Source organism: Pseudochaenichthys georgianus, chromosome 12, assembly GCF_902827115.2.
Source record: "Pseudochaenichthys georgianus chromosome 12, fPseGeo1.2, whole genome shotgun sequence".
Classification (NCBI taxonomy): domain Eukaryota; kingdom Metazoa; phylum Chordata; class Actinopteri; order Perciformes; family Channichthyidae; genus Pseudochaenichthys; species Pseudochaenichthys georgianus.
In genome coordinates this window covers 8,666,242-8,688,439 of record NC_047514.1, presented here as the reverse complement: position 1 = coordinate 8,688,439, position 22,198 = coordinate 8,666,242, and positions in this window count along the sequence as shown.

Here is a 22,198-nt window from a genome sequence, read left to right as displayed (position 1 = left end):
GTCATCTTCCTGCCAGGCATGAAGATCGGTTGCCGAGTGGGTTGGAAGAACCGAGACCGAAGACTGAGTTGCAGGCACCACAAGACCTGAGGATGGGTTTTGGTGAAGGTTGGCAGGGAGCAAAGTACCAGGCACATACTGCCGTGAAAGTGCGTCAGCATTCCCATTGCTGCGACCAACAAACAACAAACAAAGACAACAAAGTCAAAAGACGCAAGCTGGGCCGCCCACCGTTGCTCCGTGGCGCCCAGTTTGGCAGACTGGATGTAACTCAACTGGTTGTTGTCGGTGTAGACAGTACACTTATGCCCCAGTAGGTACTCTCGAAACTTCTCGGTCATAGCCCACTTGAGCCCAAGGAATTCCCGCTTCATGGAACTATAGTTTGACATGTTGCGCTCAGTGGCCCGAAGACCCCTGCTGGCATAAGCCACCGGTCTCACAACCCTGTCCTTCTCCTGGGAAAGGACAGCCCCAAGGCCACTATGACTGGCATCAATCTCCAAGATGAAGGGGTGTGAAAAGTCTGCATAAGCCAGCAATGGAGCTGAGACCAACTTGGATTTCAGGGACTGTGAAGCTGACCGTTGAGCGGCCCAGACCAAGCAAGGAGGCAGAGGCAGAATGTCCAAAAATATAACCCGACGTGGGCATTTATTAAAAACATTGGCACAAAGTTCACAGCCTCAATCCTGCTGTTCTCCTTGTCCACATCCTGCAGCCACAAGGATCTCACACACACACTCAAAACTTTCCTCACACTGAGGTGTCCATGCCGCATCCAAGAGTTGATTTGATCTCCTCTTTGACTTGGTGCCTGCCAGCTCTGCCACTAACTGATGCAGAGGTCTTGCCAACTTTGCAAAACCCTCTACAAAGCGACGGTAATAGCTGGCAAAACTCAAGAAGGAGCGCAGCTCTGAAACATGACGAGGGCATTTCCAATTTGCCACTGCCTCAATCTTCCTAGGGTCTGTGGAGACACCCTGGCTGGAGATGACATGGCCCAAGTATCCAACCTCCTGTTTGTAGAAGACACATTTCTGAAGGTTGGCCTTTAGGCCCTCTTTCTCAAGCCGACCAAGCACTGTTTCCAATCTTTGCAGATGTTGTTCAACAGAGGATGAGAAGACGATGATGTCATCAAGATAGAGCAGTAGCGACTGGCCCTGTTGGTCGCCAAACATCCTCTGCATCAGCCGCTGGAAGGTGCATTGCATAACCCGAAGGGCATGCGGTTGAACTCAAAGAGGCCAACAGGTGTACAGAAAGCGGTCTTGGGCCGGTCCTGCTCTGCCATAGGAACCTAATTGTAACCACTGGCTAGGTCAAGGGTGGAGAACCAGCAGGCCCCAGAAAGTGCATCCAAGGTTTCCTCAATGCGAGGCAAGGGGAAGGCATCTTTCCTGGTCTTGCTGTTGAGGAGGCGGTAGTCAACACACAAGCGCAAGCTCCCATCCCTTTTCCTCACCAGAACAATTGGTGATGCATAGGGGCTGCAGCTCTCCCTAATGACTTGGGACTCCAAGAGTTGGTTAATGTGGGCCTTCACTGCTTCGTACTCCGATGGAGGGATGCGGCGGTGCCTCTGTCGGACAGGCACATCATCAAGTACGGGGATGTCATGTGAAATGAGAGTTGTACAGCCCAAGTCTCCATCATGGGCTGAGAAGACAGATTGGTACCTGAACAACAAAGACTTTACGCCTGTCTTTTCCTGCTCAGTCAATGAAGACATGTCCAATGTATCTAACCTATCGTGCACTGAGGGGGCAGCTGTCTGAGAGGAAACAGCTGCAAAGGATGACCCCACCTCAGTCACACCTGCGGGAAGGCTGACAACCTGGGCAGCACTCAAGACACCAAGACCAGTACGTGGGTAAAGCAGAACTTCGGTCGTCCCCACATTGACCACAGGGACGTATGCTGTACCCCGGACAACCTGTACGAGGCATGGTGAGGCGAGCAGCCCAGCCCGACTCTGGGGGCTCAAACAGAGCACTTTGACCAGAAAGCTGTTCAGGACAGGTACTAGCAAACAGCTTCATCACCCCTCCAGGTATGCGCACTGCATGCTTTCCCCGGACCCTCGCAATGCCAGTGAGTTTCCCTGGAACCTGAGCGGGAGACTGGTGGACCTCCTGTAGAGCTGCGATGACAGCAACAGGTGCCTGTGACACGATGGGGGTGTCAAAAAGAGAAGAGCCGAAGAGCTCTCGATAGCAGCGACGAATCACATTCATCCCCAGGATTCCAGGGACAGGAGACACAGCACCAGGGGGGTCCTTAACGATCAGGATCCCACAACGGGACATCACTTTACCACACAGCTCTACATCAAGTTCCAAGTAGCCAATGTATGAAATGGCTAAGCCGTAGCTGCTCGCAGCTGTAGCCAGTGACAAGAGCGAAGGCGATCAAAGCCCCAAGGTGCAAACTTCTCCAAAAAGAAACTCTCAGTGATTGTGGACACCATGGAACCAGTGTCCACCAAGCACGGGACAGTTACACCTCCGATCATAACATTAATGTTTGGACAAGAGCCAATTAAGTCAGCTGCGGAACCTTCTAGTGAACCTGTAGACTCCCCAACTGAGCTGTGGCACGGCAGCTCAGTGGGTTTCAGTTTTCCGACCGGTAGGAGGGATGGGCTGGCAGAGAAACACTGGAGTTAATGCCAGCAACAGAATTACTACGATGTCGGGGGGGAGACCACCAGTGATGTACCTGAACGCGTTCAATGAACGATCGTTCATGAACGCGTTCATATTTTGGGCGAACGTGAACTGAACGTACTGTATTTCCGCTAGATGAACGTAATTGAGAACGCGTTCATTCTCAGCGGTGTATAACGGCGTTCAAAAGTGCGTTCATTCTCAGCACTGTATTATAACGGCGTTCAAAAGTGTACCAGATTTCATATGCCTTTCAGCCGAAAACCCAGTTAAAACACACCGTAAACAGGCTTCAAAATAATGCGGAAAACCACCCAATCTGGCAACAGCAAGCTGCCTGTGATGCGTACGCGCCTGTCACCCCTGGCTGTCGCACTAAAATATAAATATACTAAATATATCAGACTCCTCACAACATACAATGTGGAACCGCGGAACCGGCGAGCATTGAATGAATGAATGAATGAATGAATGAATGAATTAGTATGGACGAAGCCGAGAGCAGCTGCAGCAGCACTCGCTCAGAGTGAGACTCTACGGCAGGGGTGGGGAACCTCCGGCCTCCGGGCCGTATACGGCCCGCGAGACAATTTGGTACGGCCCTCGAGGTAATTTATAAACACACGCAAAAAATAAAAAAATGAAAGAAATCTAGACCGCAAAATAATTAAACAAGGAAGTGCCTGTTTTTCCTGGCCAAGATCAGGGTCCTTGAACACAACACGAGCCTAACGTGTCATCACGTGGTATATGTCTCGACTGACAGGGGTGCAGTTCTGACGGAGAGCACCAGAACGCCACTCCAGCACTTCAGAAATGGCAGAAAGTCCATACACATGCCGCAGTTTCTGCGTGTCTGTGTCTTTAGTTGAAAGCCCAGAGGCGATCTGCTCATCTGTCATACAGTCAATAACTTTGTTGTTATCATTAGCATCTGGTTAGCTAGCTATGCTAACGAATATAAGAAGCTTTGTCTACAACCAGTGAGGTGAAGGCACATCTTTATATGATCATTATAGTTATAAAAAAAATAAGAGAATAAAGTAAACAGGTATAAAATACTATATGATAGTTATTAATAAAGAAGAATACAGTTTGAAAGGGGAGTGATTTGTCAAATATCCATAAATTAAAAGAAAATCTGCTTACAGTTGTGTTTGGGTGTTGAGAGATGTGTCCATAGCTCTCCTAATGTTGCTCTCAAAGTGCACCAGATTGATGCTTTTAACTTCAACATTTAAAAAAAATCTTCCCAGGGGAGCATGCCCCCCGGATCCCCCTAGAGGAGGTTAGGTCCCCCCCCCCCACTTAAATCATGTTCACATGGATAGGAAACTAAATACATTTGCACACATCTTGTGTCCAGATCTTTCTGTTTTGGTGGTCACGCCACACCCTGCACGTGCATGCATACGCGAGTCATGGTGAGATATCTGGATTAAGAGGTTGCTTTTTCTTTGCACAGAATGAAATGAATGGGCTGTGATTTTAGTTTTTTTAAGCAGAGGTCAATAACTTGTACGGCCCTCTGAGGATATTGTAAACATTGAAATGGCCCATTAACATCGTACAGGAGACAAATAATAGCTCGCAGCAACTTATTGAAAAAAGAACTATGAACTATAAATTAGTTCATTTTTGACACCATGAACTTTAGTTCAACATTTTGAATTATGAACTATGAACTGAACTAGTTCATTTTAAAATGTGTGAACTGTGAACTGAACTAGTTCATGTAGAAAGTGAACTTTCCCAACACTGGAGACCACACACCATCACACTCCCGAGCAAGATGTCCAGGCTGCTGGCACCTTCAGCATATTAAAGGACCACTACTAGAAGTTTGGCCTTGGAAGCGAGGCATCTGCAGGGAGGCTACAGTCTGGGTAAGTGTGTTCAGCTGCTCCTGTTGACGTTTCATAAGATCCATCAACTCACTCAACCCTGGCCCAGGTGGATTGACCTGAGGGGGGGGTTGAAAGTGAACCTGGGGGGGTTGGAAGCGAACCTGCACTCCATACTGAAGACCATAAGCTGATGGCAGACAGGAGCTACGCCCTCTAGTACCCCCTGGAAGACCCTCCCTTTCCCACCTAATAGCCTCGCCACGAAGTTCCAACAAGGTGGCTGTAGGCTGGCTACGAACAAGCTGTTTAAGCTCCCGGCGGAGAGAACTGTCCAGCACATGCTCAATAAACTGATCTCGAAGGAGAACATCTGCATTGGGCATCCCATGAGGTGCATGCTGCTCAACCTGAGCCATTAAAGCCATGAGGGCTAAGGAGAACTCCTGAAGGGTCTCACCCTCAAGTTGGTGCCGAGAAAAGAAAGCTTGTTGTAAGGTGACATAAGACTGAGCACAACCATAAAGCTCCCTTAAGATGGTGAACACTCTGTCTGAGTCTCCTCGCTCTAGCCTAGGGCGAAACTTGATCTCCTCCTTCGCCTCTCCCTCCAAATGATCAAATATGTAGAGGGCTTGGTCCGCAGCAGAAAGATGGCGGGCACACACACATGCCTGTACTTCTTCTATCCATTCAGTTACGCCCATGCCTGTCTTGCCACTAAACATGGGACACTTACGATCCCTTGGAATAACAATAACCCGCTCAGCAGCAGCGACACCTGCATACATGCAGAAGAAACACCACCAGAGTCCATCCGCGAAGCAGCATGCTCCTGACGAAGTCTCTCGTTGTCTGCCTTAAGCTCCATCACTAGCTCACGGAGCTGCTGCATCTCGTCCTCGTCGAGCCAAAACAGCAGGTAGGTTCCCGGTCTTGCAACACTGCAAGACCGGGAACCTCCGGAGGAGCCAATCCTCCTCAAATGCACCGGGCGTCAGCTGCGGTCAGACAGAGTAGTGTCAAGCCGGGTGTCGCTCGTGCCCATGAATAAATGACAGAAATGCAAGATGTTTTACCTGTCTGGTAGAGAGTGTGATGCGCGAGCTGCCACGCCAAACAATCCACGCGGCCACAAAGGAGAAGCGGAGGGGGAGGGAGCAGATTTGTCTCCTCCACTTAATAATAATAATAATAATAATAATAAATTGGATTTATATAGCGCTTATATAATACCCAAAGACGCTTTACAATATGAGGGGGGGGGGGTAGATAGACTGGGGCAGGTAGACAACAGACTAAGAAAAAACAACAAAAACGACAAAACAAAACACAGTGGCAGTCAGGAGGAGGTCGAAAATGAGTGGGGGGGTGTTTTTACGGATAGAGAGAGGTGAAAAGATGGGTTTTGAGGCGGGACTGGAACAGAGTGAGGGACTCGGACTCACGGAGGTCTTGGGGGAGGGAGTTCCAGAGTTTTGGGGCGGCCACAGAGAAGGCTCTGTCTCCAAAGCTCCGGAGATTGGCAGTGGGGGTGGAAAGCAGGCCGGCCGAGGTGGATCTGAGGGTCCGGGGAGGATGGTAGGGGATGAGAAGGTCAGTGAGGTATGGGGGGGCCAGATGGTGGAGGGCTTTGTAGGTAAGGACCAGGAGTTTGTAGTTGATGCGGTGAGTAACGGGAAGCCAGTGTAGTTCTTTGAGGACCGGGGTGATATGGTGCCATGATTTAGTGTGGGTGAGAAGTCTGGCGGCTGCGTTCTGAACACGCTGGAGTCTACTGAGGGAGGTGGAGCTGATGCCGTATAGGAGGGAGTTACAGTAGTCGAGGCGGGAGGAGATGAAGGCGTGAATGAGTCGCTCAGCTGCGGGGCGGGTGAGATAGGGACGGATTTTGGCAATGTTGCGGAGATGGAAAAATGAGATTTTGACAACTTGGCGGATGTGGGAGTCAAGGGAGAGAATAGCAGGTGCGCAAAATAGCAGGTGCGCTGGCATGGTGCCAAGCAGCGTCACAGAGGGAGGAGACGTGACGTCCGGTCACATTTATATGTGACATTTTGTGCTATTTGTTTTTTCATCGTGGGTATATTGTTTATGTTTTTGTGTTCCTGTGTATTTGTTCAAGTGGTATCTTTTCTGTGTATCTAGGTGTGTGTGGTAACGAGCTCCACTTCCAAAATCAACTCCCCTGAGGCTAGTGATGACTGAATTGTGTCTGAGAGGAGATAAAACACACAGTACATGACAATAGGCTCCCAACCTGTCTGGATGTGTGTGAATTATTCTACTTGTGTCTTTGTGAGGACCATGTTGAGTATGAGGACATTTTTTAAAGTAAGGACGTTTAAAGAAAGTCCTCACCTATTTAATGGATGTGTTATGTTAGGACATAAACATTTATAATAAGGTTAAGGTTAAGATTGGGACTAGGCCAATCTTAAAACACATTGGCTGTTGCGCTGACAAATATTTAGCGTCTTTCGTGCACTAGCAATAGTTTGCGATGTTCGATGCAACTTAGACGCACTATTTGTTGGCAAAGTAGGCCAAATGGTTATTTTCATGCTTATTAATTCCACAGTAACCAACCATTTGAATTTGCAAATATGATGCATCATGCACGATTTCATTCACATTCCCATAACAACAGTCATATCCTGGATTTGCTGCCTCTGTCCTAAAGCAACTCTGATAAGGTACCCGAACAAAATGGATCATGACATATACAATCCTGTCTTGAATCTGTGGTCGTGGAACAATGAGCTTCTATTTGTTTTACAGATTGTGTTTTTAAGGTCAGGACTAAGGCTGCGGCCCCACGAGGACGAAAACGGCTAAACGCATAGGATTAACGCAAACGCAATCGCAAACGGCTTCCGTCCACATGCAATAATTATCCGGATAGTGTCTGCCCACACGAGACCGCTCCGTTTAGCTCCAACCGCTGGAGAAGCTGCAGTACATATGCAGGAGCCTCTACGTGGCGCTGTAACTTCCTCCACAAAAGCAGCGAAGAAGCATGGTTGTCATGGTTGCCCTTCTGTTTATTCTCCGCGGTGGGGGCCGAGGGAACCGGGCAGAGTTTTTCACCAGTCAGCTTGTATTAAAGTTGAAATCTTCCGGACAAAATTATAAAAGTGCCGGTCAAAGGTCTTCTTTGTTATTTATTGAGCTTTAAAACAAATGAATAACGACTCTATATAATATAATGATAAAATATACGGAGCCTCTCTTTTTCCTCCCTCTCTTCGGACAGCGCCAGTGTCTGTCTCATGCAGCAGCTCATCCAGTAATCAGTGACCCGGCCGACTGTAAAAATAAACATATTTATAACTAGTTTAGGGAGTTTGAGAGGTAATTAAAATAGCTAAGGGTGATGATCTGACTTGAAGTGTGTGTTTTGCTGCAGCGGGAGGAGCTGCAGGTGAGCAGAGCTGCGTGTCTCCGTCCTGTCAGATTAGACTTCACTCGCGAGAGAAAGATAAATAATCTGAATTCAGGGTGCAGTTTACTTTGACGTGGGGGTGAGCAGCAGAGGTGGGGAGAGGCGGGGCTATTGCCTCATCATTATTGCTGTAGATGTTGCACAAACAACTGTAGCATGGTCAATAGCGTCCGGAGCACGATAGCAACTCTGCGATCTGCCATTGTTGTTGTTGTTGGTGGCGAAACACTTCAGCACTGGCGCGGGGTAAGCGGAGGTGAGCAGAAGAGGTGGGGAGAGGCGGGGCTATTGCGCAATCACTATCAGTGATCTGAAAATGTCCGTATAGGGCGCACACACGGAGCTGTTTGACCCCCCAGAGAGTGGCGTATGCATTTCTATCCACCTTGGGACCCGTTGTCGTTTCCTCAGTCGTTTAGTGCTGTATTCGGTCGTCCACGTGTGGCCGAACGGTCTATATGACACTAAACAGTAACGCAAACGACCGAATTCGTCCTCGTGGGGCCGCAGCCTAAGGTTAAGCACATACTTTGAGGTACAGCACAGAGATAAGGGTCTTCGCTCTCTGTGTATTTGTGTGTATATGTATGTTCACATTCAGTTGGCTGCAAGCTGTCCCATTTATCTTGCAGCTTAACTCCATATCATCAGTCTTAAAAAATAGAAAACATCACCTAGAGCTAACGAAAGTTGTTTTTCCTGGAGAGAAATGATAGTCCATCTAAATAGAGGAAACCCAAACTTTCATTATGACTTGAGATAAGCAGGCGAGGGAACCTGTAATGTAGTTTTGAGTTACAATGTGAGGGATGGGGGGTGTGGGAGCATTGTAAATAGCCTAGTAAATCACTAATATGTACTGCAGACTCTCTTCACAGTCTGCCACAGCAGATAGCAGTATATATTGGCCAAGTCGATTTAGCCTTAGGCCAGATATCCATTATCAATGGTATTGCTATTGCAGAGCTTAATAGTCTTAGAGGTTGCAGACTTCTCTCACTGTAAATATATTCCAAAAGGAGTAAAGCTAATTTTGCTTCTGTGCAACCCCTTTATTACTAGTCACCAGATAAACTAATTACATTTCTGACTAATTAAATTATAAGAATCTAAGCAAATTTGAAATAAATACTTTTAAATATTAAAAATACCAGAAACAAAAGTCATTATTTTCCAGTTCTCAGCCTCAGTTTTTAGTTTTATCAAACAAATGCTGTCACATCTGGAAAATGTGTTTAAAACTAACTTTATGCTGAATAATAAATGAATCTTTAAAAAAACATTACTCCAAAAAGCATGTAAACAAACATCTTTTAAACATTTCACAGTACTCTGCAATCACCTGATACATAAAGCTTCATCTGTACTATCAAGGCAAAAATCTGAACATATTTTGCTAAAAATAAAAATGAAATAAATAATGTATGTCAATGTTTGAGATGGCCAGTCGTCTTTGAAATACAATTTACAATGTTGAGTAAATGCCCCACAGGCTTTAATGCATCCATCATCTGAAACACAGCCATTCATCAACAAAAGAAAGAGGCATCTTCTTAACCAAAATCCCATCTCCTAATGCAATAAAGATTGAGGTAAAAGAGCAGGAACAGAGCCTAAGCCTGTTTAACCAAAAACTTGGCAATCTAAACACAACCAGACACAGGTACTTATTTCCGTTTCATGTGGAATCTGATCCCTTAATGGCTCCTGTGAAAATCCCTAATCTTGTCCAGCTCCTACTGTGCCTTTATCGGCAGGTGATAATGTGTGTCTAACAGTCAATGGCCGTTTGGAGGACTAATCCACGTGACTTCCTGTCTGGGAGAGGAAGTGGGCTGTCACTTCTGATCGTCTTCACTACGTTCCTTCTCTCTGAGGTCTCCACTGGCCTGGCTGTGACCCTGACCAGGGGTTCATAAGTCACATGTTTCCCACCATTTCCCCAATGCAACCCTTGAGTTTTACAGTGAGTGTGTGCCTGTGGACCAGAGAGAGTCAATTTCATTGTAGGAGACGGGGATATGGCCGGGGCGGTCGGGCCAAGGTGAAAACAAGATTTTATGAGAGATCTGCTTCTGGTTAACAGTTATTTTCTCCTCTCCGTCAGGTTTTTTCTCCCACGTTCATAGTTTTCTGACAGGCAATGAAGCAGTTATGTATGGGGCGACCAAAACCTGTGAACTCATGGAGGAAGTATGCCTGTTTTAACTATAACATGCATGCCATGTCCTTAAAAGGTTGGCATACTTGACTTTTTTCAATGGGTTTATTCAGTGTGTGAGTATACAGCCTGTTGAATCTTTAAGAGCCAAATAAGATAGCCCTAATTAAGATAATCTTAAATGTCCAATACAGTGTTCAAAACGGGAAAACAAAATGTGGGACTTGAATAGCAGTCATAACTCAAAGACTTTTCAATGATGCTTGGACACTTTCAGACTGCTTAAAGGAGCCCTATAACGCACATTTTCATATTTGTATGTCGTGCCTCTGCTGTGACATATTTTAATGTTCAATTAAATCTTAATTTTTCTAATACTGCCTGTGCTGTAGCACCTCTTTTCACCCTCTGTTTGAAATTGTCCTTTTTTCCTTTGACTAGTGTTAGAAAAATCTCACTCGTCACCGGCTTGGTCTTCAATATCAGGCAACCCTGTCTCCTAAAAATTACGTTCCCACAGAACTAAACTGCATTCTGAATTACATTTAGCTAGAAACATATTTACTCCCACGTTACGTTCGTTATGAACGTATCTTAAATACGTTTATTTTCTACATATCTTCTAGAAACATATTTTCTCCCACGTTATGTTCCTTATGAACGTATCTTAAATACGTTTATTTTCTACATATCTTTGCCATTTATTGTCTTGCTTATAATAACGATAATAGCCATTTATAAATATCATTTTAGAGCACACCTTTGAAATCGACAATCGGGCTCGATATATGGTTAAATTAAAATCAGTAGGCGAGGCTGTAATTTCGCCAGCTGTTGAGCGAGGCAGAACATAATAGTTTTAACATGACAAAAAGCTGCTGTGTCGTTTATTGCACCTCAAACATTAAAACAAATCTAGAGTTACGTGTTTCTGTACTTCCTCTAAGAAGAAAGGACAGTAACAGAAGAGCTCTGTGGCTTCAGGCTTGATCGCCGTTCAAATGACAGCGTTGGTTTCCCCAAAAGTGGGCGGGGCTATAAAGTGAAGTAGATTTTACTCATCTATTATTCAAAACCATTCTATTTATTCTAATGTAAATTACATGCCAGTGTTTTATCTTTTTATTTATTTGTTTTTATTTTAAATCGTATAATGTCGGACTTTTTTTGTCGTCTTTGAGGAAAAGAAATGGGGTTGAGAGCTTCAAAATACTGAAATCTGTATTTTTTAAAATCTCTTCCTTCTAATTTGTTATTCTTTTCTAAATAACACACTGTTATTTACTCAACAATAACACACAATTATCCTTGTTTTTATTTATTCGTTTAATTCTATAATCTTGGGCTTTTTAGTCACCAGAAATAGACGGGACATTTCGAGATTTAGGATGGCCGAAGACACTACACTACCGATAATCCCCAGCTATCGTTTGGGACTACAGTCCCGTTGACAAACCCTGTGATGTTGCGCCAAGGTTACGCCGAGCGTCAAGCTCTTTGAAATGGAACGAAACCACGGCAGACTATTCAAAACTGGACTCGAACGCCCCACCAGAACTACACATGCTGGCTATTGTGTTTCGCAACATGTTCTCTATGGCAGGTCTCTACTGGGAATTGTAGTTTTAAAAGACGTTTTTCCCAAATTTAGAAGTTGACAGTATTAAACTGTGTACAGCCCTGGAGGTTTAGGCGATAGGAAACACATTGGTGTGTACACATTTAAAACATGTAATTAGTAAATGGGTGAACATCGCTTGTATCCATAGCATTAATATATACCCACAAGACAGCTCATTGTTACTTTGTAATTCTACTTCACTACAATTCAGAGGTTAAGCTGGTATTTTTACTTCACTGCATTTAGTTTAGTACTTTGCAGATACTGATTAATGATGTGGAATATAAACAACCCTTAAAGCAGACTTTAGTTACACCTGAGTAAAATTCAGGGAAGGTGATTGTCAAGTGCCAACAATCAGGAGAGATATTTGATAGTTGGTGCTTGAGAAGACTAAACATTTATCTGCAGATCTTTATAAAGTATATTCATTACTCGTTATTCTCTACTAATAGTTAATTAAAAAACTGTATAATGGCTATTTTGCACATCCCTTTCAAGATTTTCTAAGGTGTATTGATCTTATACACAACTTGGGTTGCAGGTTCCTCAACAGCACATTACAAGACATCTATCAATATGTGTGTACCTCCACCATTAAACTGTCATATTCTGCACATTTCTTATACTACATAATTAAGAGTATAATTAATGTGTATAATATCAGTTAAAATAAGTGCTTCAACATAGTTAACATTGCAGGAAAGCAATATTTTAGACGTAGATAGATACCCCCAAAGCTTTTTTCTTGTTTAAAAGAAGACCTTAACCTAAAGTATTATTTAATGTGTTCCATCCATCCATCTTCTCCCGCTTATCCGTGGTCGGGTCGCGGGGGTAGCAGTTCCAGCAGAGAGCCCCAAACTTTCTTTTCCCTGGCGACATCAACCAGCTCTGACTGGGGGATCCCAAGGCGCTCCCAGGCCAGCGAAGAGATATAATCCCTCCACCTGGTCCTAGGTCTACCCCTTGGTCTCTTCCCAGCTGGACGTGCCTGGAACACCTCCCTAGGGAGGCGCCCAGGTGGCATCCTAACTAGGTGCCCGAACCACCTCAACTGGCTTCTTTCGACGCGAAGGAGGAGCGGCTCAACTCCGAGTCCCTCCCTGATGACCGAACTTCTCACCTTATCTCTAAGGGAGACACCAGCCACCCGGCGGAGGAAATCCATCTCGGCCGCTTGTATCCGCGATCTCGTTCTTTCGGTCATGACCCATCCTTCATGACCATAGGTGAGGGTAGGAACGAAAATGGCCCGGTAGACAGAGAGCTTTGCCTTCCGGCTCAGCTCCCTTTTCGTCACAACGGTGCGGTAAAGCGACTGCAATACCGCTCCCGCTGCTCCGATTCTCCGGCCCATCTCACGCTCCATTGATCCCTCACTCGAGAACAAGACCCCGAGATACTTGAACTCCTTCACTTGGGGTAAGGACTCATTCCCTACTTGGAGTGGACAGTCCATCGGTTTCCCTGCTGAGAACCATGGCCTCAGATTTGGAGGTGCTGATCCTCATCCCAGCCGCTTCACACTCGGTTGCGAACCGATCCAGTGAGTGCTGAAGGTCGCAGACCGATGAAGCCATCAGAACCACATCATCTGCAAAAAGCAGTGGTGCAATCCTAGTCCACCGAACTGCAGACCCCCCCCCCCACGACTACGCCTCGAAATCCGATCCATGTATATTACAAACAGGATTGGTGACAAATCGCAGCCCTGGCGGAGGCCAAACCCTCACCGGAAATGGGTCCGACTTACTGCCGAGGACCCGGACACAGCTCTCGCTTTGGGAGTACAGAGATTGGATGGCCCTGAGTAGAGACCCCCTCACCCCATACTCCCGCAGCACCTCCCACAGTAACTCCCTGGGAAACCCGGTCATACGCCTTCTCCAAGTCTACAAAACACATGTAGACCGGATAAGCGTACTCCCAGGCCCCCTCCAGGATCCTTGCGAGAGTATGATCCGTCGTTCCACGACCAGGACGGAATCCGCATTGATCCTCCTCAATCTGAGGTTCGACAATCGGCCTGACCCTCCTTTCGAGTACCTTGGAGTAAACTTTCCCGGGGAGGCTGAGTAGTGTGATGCCTCTGTAATTGGCACACACCCTCTGATCCCCCTTTTGAAAAGGGGGACCACCACCCCGGTCTGCCACTCCTTCGGTACCGTTTTCCGACTTCCACGCAACGTTGATGAGACGTGTCAACCATGACAGTCCCTCAACACCCAGAGCCTTCAGCATTTCCGGGCGGATCTCATCCACCCCCGGGGCTTTGCCACTGTGGAGTTGTTTGACGACCTCAGTGACCTCCCCCCGGGAGATTGGCGTTGATCCCCCGTCATACTCCAGCTCTGCCTCTAACATAGAGGGCGGAGTTGTCGGGTTCAGGAGTTCCTCAAAGTGTTCCTTCCAACGTCCCAACACTCCATCAGTTGAGGTCAACAACGTCCCATCCTTACTGTACACAGCTTGGATGGTTCCCCTGCTTCCCCCTCCTGAGGTGTCGGACAGTTTTCCAGAACAACTTTGGTGCCGCCCGAAAGTCCTTCTCCATGTCTTCTCCGAACTTCTCCCACACCCGCTGCTTTGCCTCGGCCACGGATGAGGCTGCTGCCCTTCGGGCCTGTCGGTACCTTGCAACTGCTTCGGGAGTCCCCCGGGATAACAAATCCCTGAAGGCCTCCTTCTTCAGTCGGACGGCTTCCCTGACCACCGGTGTCCACCAGGAGGTTCGAGGGTTACCGCCCCTTGAGGCACCTAAGACCTTGAGACCACAGCTCCCCACCGCGGCTTCGGTAATAGAGGCTTTGAACACCGACCACTCTGGTTCAATGTCCCCAACCTCCACAGGAATGCCCGAAAAGCTCCGCCGGAGGTGTGAGTTGAAGGCCTCCTGAACTTGGGCCTCCTCCAGACGTTCCCAGTTCACCCGAACTAACGTCTGGGCTTACCAGGTCTATCCAGAGGCTTCCCCCGCCACTCGACCCAACTCACCACCAGATGGTGATCAGTTGACAACTCCGCCCCTCTCTTTACCCGAGTGTCCAAAACATACGGCCTCAGGTCCGATGATACGATAACGAAATCGATCATGGACCTTCTGCCTAGGGTGCTCTGGTACCACGTACACTTATGAGCATCCTTATGTTCGAACATGGTGTTTGTTATGGCCAATCCATGACTAGCACAGAAGTCCAGTAACAAACCACCACTCCAGTTCAATCACGCCCCTCCAAGTGTCTCCATCATTGCCCACATGTGCGTTGAAGTCTCCCAGCAAGACTAAGGAGTCCCCTTCAGGAGCCCCATACAGGACTCTTTCCAGGGTCTCCAAGAAGGCCGAATACTCTGAACTGCTGTTGGGTGCATAAGCACAAAACAGTCAGAGTTTTCCCCCCCATAACCCGCAGGCGTAGGGAGGCGACCCTCTCGTCCACTGGGGTAAACTCCAACAACGAAGCACCTAACCGGGGACTTGTGAGTATCCCCACACCCGCCCAGCGCCTCACACCTTGAGCAACTCCGGAGAAGAATAGAGTCCAACCCCTATCCAGAAGTAAGGTTCCAGAGCCGACGCTGTGCGTAGAGGTGAGCCCAACCAGATCCAACTGGTACCGCTCCACCTCCCGCACAAGCTCCGGCTCCTTCCCCCCCAGAGAGGTGACGTTCCACGTCCCCAAAGCCAGCTTCTGCCGCCCGGGTCTGGTCCGTCGAGACCCTCCGCTTTCACTGCCACCCGTCTGGCAGCGCACCCGACCCCATCGATGTTTCCCGTAGGTGGTGGGCCCGCGGGACAGAGAAGCGGAGGTGTTGCCCACGTTGCCTTTTCGGGCTGGGCCCGGCCGGGCTCCGTGGCAAGCCCGGCCACCAGACGCTCGCCGACGAGTCCTCCTTCTGGGCCTGGCTCCAGAAGGGGACCCCGGGCTTCCTCCGGGCCGGGTATCCTCACTTCTTGTTTTTCCTTTCATGAGGTCTTTTGAACCAATCTTAGTCTGGCCCCTTGCCTGAGACCAATTTGCCATGGGAGACCCTACCAGGAACACAAGGTTCCAGACAACACAGCCCCCAGGTTCATCAGGGCACACAAACCTCTCTACCACGGTAAGGTGCTGGTTCTTCAGAGAGGTATTTAATGTGTTAATAAAGGTTAATTCGTTTTTCTGTTTTGCACATCCTCCTATTAATATCTGTGTACATCCGGCACTAAACTGTTTTATTGTAGAGATCACTTAGTATCTTCTTGACTTTTTATATTCTATATTTCTATCATTGACCTTCTACTTTCCCCCTATGAAAGTATGTACTCTTAATATTGTTTTAACCAAATAACATTATTCAACAAAAATAATTCAATAACATGCTTTAACCACTAGGCGGTGCACACAAGGTACACACAGCATAATAATAATAATAATAACTTTGTATTATTAGTGTAGACACTTATGTATAACATCTGAAGATGTGTAGTTTTATTCATGTTTTTACATAATTTTACAGGATATTGCTATACTATGTCTCTTGTTTTACTTCTACACATTAATATCTGATTTGTAAAACATCACAGACAGAAAGGCATAGGCTATCCGTCATGTAATGGTAAGCTATTGAAATTGTGATTCCATAGATGTGTCTCCCATCACCCAAATCCCCTGACTATTCTCTCAACTCAGTATTTACATTCTGATATTCAAAGAAAATCAGTAATATCTTTAAAAACTACAAGTCCTTTTCTATCAGCTGTGCACCGTTATGGTGTAAATATAACCTATATACCAATTGGATCAAATATAAAAGTCAGCCGAATTACTATTGATACTGCAAGGAGACGTATTTTGTGAAAAGAAATTGAAGATGTTGTTTAATTGTTGATATATTTATGATCCACGTCAAGTATTCAGTTTTGGCAGCAGTTCTCCTGTTTGTCCAGAAGTCTTCTCATCAGGGCTCTATAAATAAAGAACTACGGCAGATGTGTAATATTTAATGCAACCGAACCGTGTATTACAATGCCGTTATGTGATGAGTTCCAAAGAGAAAAGCAAGCACACTCTGAATTAGGTATTATTTTATTTTTCGTTGTCGGATATCATATCTTATTAACACCATATCCCAGCGTGCATTGCGGCTAAAACATCCAATGAACGAGCTTCAAGCTGAGGATCTTGGGTAATCAGTTTGGTGGGTTTGTGGTGTGTATCGCTCGAAATGTCCCGACTGTTTCCGGTGACTTTATTTACGGCTAAAAAGCCCAAGATTATAGAATTAAATGAATAAATAAAAACAAGGATAATTGTGTGTTATTGTTGAGTAAATAACAGTGTGTTATTTAGAAAAGAATAACAAATTAGAAGGAAAAGATTTTAAAAAATACAGATTTCAGTATTTTGAGGCTCTAAGCCCCATTTCTTTTCCTCACAGACGGAAAAAAAGTCCGACATTATACGATTTAAAATAAAAACAAATAAATAAAAAGATAAAACACTGGCATGTAATTTACGTTAGAATAAATAGAATGGTTTTGAATAATAGATGAGAGTAAAATCTACTTCACTTTATAGCCCCGCCCACTTTTGGGGAAACCAACGCTGTCATTTGAACGGCGATCAAGCCTGAAGCCACAGAGCTCTTCTGTTACTGTCCTTTCTTCTTACAGAAACACGTAACTCTGGATTTGTTTTAATGTTTGAGGTGCAATAAACGACACAGCAGATTTTTGTCATGTTAAAACTATTATTTTCTGCCTCGCTCAACAGCTGGCGAAATTACAGCCTCGCCTACTGATTTTAATTTAACCATATATCAAGCCCGATTCTCGATTTCAAATGTGTGCTCTAAAATGATATTTATAAATGACTATTATCATTAAGATACGTTCATAACGAACGTAACGTGGGAGAAAATACGTTTCTAGCTAAACGTAATTGAGAATTCAGTTTAGTTCTGTGGGAACGTAATTTTTAGGAGACAGGGTTGTATCAGGATACATGTATTTATTATCCTTGCAAGAATGGAAGTAGTCATCACACACAGGGCTGCATGGGACAACTAGTTCCCATAACAGTGTCCTTGACATGGTTTATATACAAGAGAGTGTTACAGTCACAAGATGGAGAATACCGGTTCAAAGCAGTATTAAATATTGTTCAGATTAGCTAAGGCCTGCGTAAGCAATAAACATGCTTGTCATATGTCTATCTCCATAGAGGCTGAATCATAATGTTAATCGTTGTCACATAACTACCATATGCCTAAAACAGTGTGTCCTTACGGTGTCTTCATCTTTCCCTTCCCTCTTTTCATATGCACTAAATATTCTTACAAGTGTGCATTTCACTCCATCAGCTTCTCCAGCTAAGTAAGTTAATCTGGTGAGAAGCCATAAAATCATTGTTTATGAACAGCGCAGTAAGTGCATTGTTGGCAAGATAAACCACCCTGATATATTTTGAGGAGATCCCAGGGAGTTATACAGTGATGAGAAAAACTTGTCTCTCCATTGCTCTAGTATGTCTGTTGCTTTCCTACCCTCTTCCTCACTATTTCACTAACATTTTCCTTGCAAAATCACCTCATCTCCCTTTCTCTCTTGTACGTTCTCTGTCATTGTGATTGCGTACTCACTCAGACATGTATTGCAATGCCAATATATCGTATATTTTGCTTCCTACCTTACTTTTTATGACCACTTTCATTCATCAGCAGGAGGCAGCCTTTGTTTGGAAATCTGCTCTGCAACATAATGGGTTGCACCGAGTTAACCCGGCCCAACAGCAATATTTTTTATGTAATGCAACTGGCCTGAATTAATTAGCATCACATCAATTGGTGGTGTGGCAAAGTTGCTGAAAAAAGGAGACTTTAAAGACTTAATTAAGCAAAAGTAGTAATACTCCGCTATAAACGTATGCACCACAACAAAGTCTGTCAACCCACTCTTTGTTTAAGGCACTTCAATATAATGTTACAATTAGTTTAAATACAAAAATATTATAATTCAAAAGTTCTTCATATCTTTTGTTTGAAAGAATCTAAATGCATGAAGTAAAAATTAAGTTAAGTTAAGTAAAAAGTATGATATTTCCCTTTGAATGTAGTGAGGAGTCGAAGTAGATGCAAAGAAAGAAACTACCCATTTGAACATACAGAATATTGGGGTGATATGTTTTTAAAGATGTAAAGGTTTCTGTTGACAAATTCTCTGTGCTACATGAGGAAACCGATAGTCCGACCTGATTGGACAACCTTGTAAAGAAGCCTTTTTTCAGACATGACTTGATCACAATTTTGCATAACTGTTGAGGAACCTGGTTGTGAAAGAGGGGGGTGTCAACTATCTTGCCCTCTGCAAAGGACTGGAGTTGAAGGGTGTACTTCACAAAGGTCAAATGCATCGACAATAAGTCCAAGGGTATGAAAGGATGGTTATAATATAGAGCAAACAGAGAGGTGAGTCATGACAGCTGATGAGAGGGCAAAGGTGAAAACTAAACGATGAGACAGAAGGATATGGTGGGAGTCAAGGACAGAAGAGTAAAGGTGGCCGATAAAAGAGTGGAAAGACAGTGAAGAGCTTAGAGGGTGATGATGAGAAGAGCGTGACAGAAGTGAGGGGGTGTGGAGCAAGTGAAGAAGGGAATAAAGACACAACAGAGGACAGAGGGAGGTGAAAAAAAGAGACAGAAAACACCAGGGGCTAGGAACATTTGAGAAAACAAGGGGAGGTGTTGGATTGAGAGGACAAGGGTGACAAAAGTAGCAGATAATGAGAGGCAGATGGAGCAAAGGGAGAGACGGAAGAAGGAAGGGAGTGAGGGATGACAATTACAGTGGTGATGAGAGACAGATGAACCTGTGTGATGGATGGAGAGGTGGGAAGATGCAGTGATGTAGAGATGATAGTCACTCGCCTGAGTTTCGGCTGTTTTCTTTAACAAAGGGTTCCCGAGCATGTGTGTTGGGTTAGCGCTGTTATACTTTGATCTCATTAACACAGGTTGGACTGACCTGGGAACCTGGACGTGCTGAAATGTGTGCGCGAACACAGAGCAGCGGCAACACGGACATTTTGTACTCCTGCTTCAATAAAACATAAGATCAGAGGCGATTAAATCAGCAGTAACAGATACGTGCGGTACACTAACAAGCATATAAACAAAGAAAACGTACAGAGAAGCAAGAAAACATCGCCAACAGATTATATGGTAATTGAGCCCATATTTCGGCCTTGTAAAGTCAAGGATGAATAACATTTTCCAGAAAGATGTGGTTGGTTGAGGGTGCTTTTTATTGTTAAAACCATTCAGTTTTAACACGCCGATGCAGGTTCTGTTGAAGCGAAACCAGTAACGTGATGGCATGGGGAAAGAATGCTTTGAAACCTGGTATTATTAGATAATGAAAGAGATGAAGGGATGGTTGGTGTAGACATTGGGGGGGATGGATTTATGTCAAGGTAAGTAGAACAATGTAATACAGACATGGTATCATGAACCCATTCAAAGTGAATTGACTGGATGATTGAATGTTAGTAAAATGTTGATAAACCTGATGGTGTGCATTTCTGTGTCTATGGTTGTGCCAGACAAAGCCTCAAGGGTGCTATCTTTTATCTTCTTGGTCTTTTTAAGTGCCATATGAAAGATGTCTCTGATTTGCATTCCCCTTCTTTGAAGGATTCCTGAAGCCATCTGTTGGTCTGCATAAAACGAAAGAGAACATGGGATTATTTTTGTTATGAAACTTTGTTTAACACTCGCAAGATGCAACAGCTAGAGCCTTCGAGGTGTCAGGCCGAGACCAACGGGAAGAGACCAAAACAACAAAAAAAACAGCTATAAAACTGAAAATAAAAACAGCAGGGCGGAGACAATGAAACACTTTGGTGGTAAAGTGAAAGGGTGGGACACAGCAGGAGGAAGGGATGGAGGCAGATATCGGAGAAATCTTCCCGTAGGAGGAGGCATGGCAGCAAATTGATGATAAAAGGGAAGTGGAATGAGAGATTGTATGAGTGGAGAGTGTATTTTCTTGTGATTTAAAATTACATTTACTGTGGTTGCAGTTGAAGAGATAAGGTCCGTTATCATTATATCAAAGACTTTTGATCCCTATTCTTAAAAAATGCATCCAAAAACCCTCAAAACGGACAATGAATTTAACAAAAACACTTCATTGTAAAGCAAAAATCCTTCCCTTTATCTATCCAAAGAAGACAAGGCACCTTCGTGAAAACAAAAGTAAGGTGGACTATTTTGAGAGATTTGTAACTTAAATGGTAACACTAAATATGTATTCAAAGCCAAACTATGATATTTTCTTAATATAACCAAGCAATATATATATATATATATATTATTATTTTTTCAATTTGCGGTAACTACGTGTTGATTACTGTGACCGTAATCCAGAGGGTCTTTTGAAAAATGTAGGGTTGTTGACATGGACTTCAAAGCATTGACAACAATGTGCCCAGTGGTTCAGTTTCCAGCTGTTTTAACATCCACGGACAAAGACACAAAAATAAACAACGCATGTATTTGGACACAAATGCAGACACCAAGATAGTAAGGTAAAGGGGATTTTATTTTCAGATATCCTGCAGGTAAACATGACTAAAGGAAATTATGTCATAAACAGGGAACAGGCCGCACATAAACAGGCAAGGCAGGTTTCAAGACCACAGGGGCAATTTAGAGGAAACAATGACAGAAGAGACCAGGCTCTGTAAGTCTACAAACACTCATTAAGTTATAGGGGGCAGCTGGGGAGGAGGAGGAAACAGGTCCTAAGGGCTGAGAAGGGGATGAGCACAGGTGTGCAGGCCAAGGAAAACACCCAGGGTCAGAAAAACAAAAGCCTGTTGTTGAGACACATGCAGAGGGCACAGTTTCTACTCGGTATGATTTACAATTGGCAGACAACGATCGATCAATTAGCCAAGGGCACTGAGCGATGCTGCATCATTGCAGAGGAATTCAGAATGAATGAACGGTCGCACCTAGGACACTCCAACAGGGTGGATATTTGCCAATAAGGGCTTGAACCTTAACCTTCGTTTGAGGAATGTTACTTACTATGCCATCCTGATACTGCACATACTAGAGACTGCCAAGCTCTAGGACTCCTGATGACTGGCCCCATTACACAGAGGGACCTTGATTAGATCTGTCCTTGTTCTTTGAACTGTCCCTCACCTGGATCCAGACTAAAATGTTTCCTCCACTGACCATGCCTGTCTTCATTGAGGAATTAAAACCTCCCCCAATCTTCATTTAAATATATTTACTCCATAGAGTAAAGAGGGTAGCTACGTACATCAGCACAATTTGAGTAAGAGGCTATAGCACCGGCAGCAAAGGATGAAAGGGCATAGATGGATTGGAAATACACTGTACTGTATGTATGGACAATAGAGGCGTAGAATTACAGTTCTACAAAACACAAGATGAT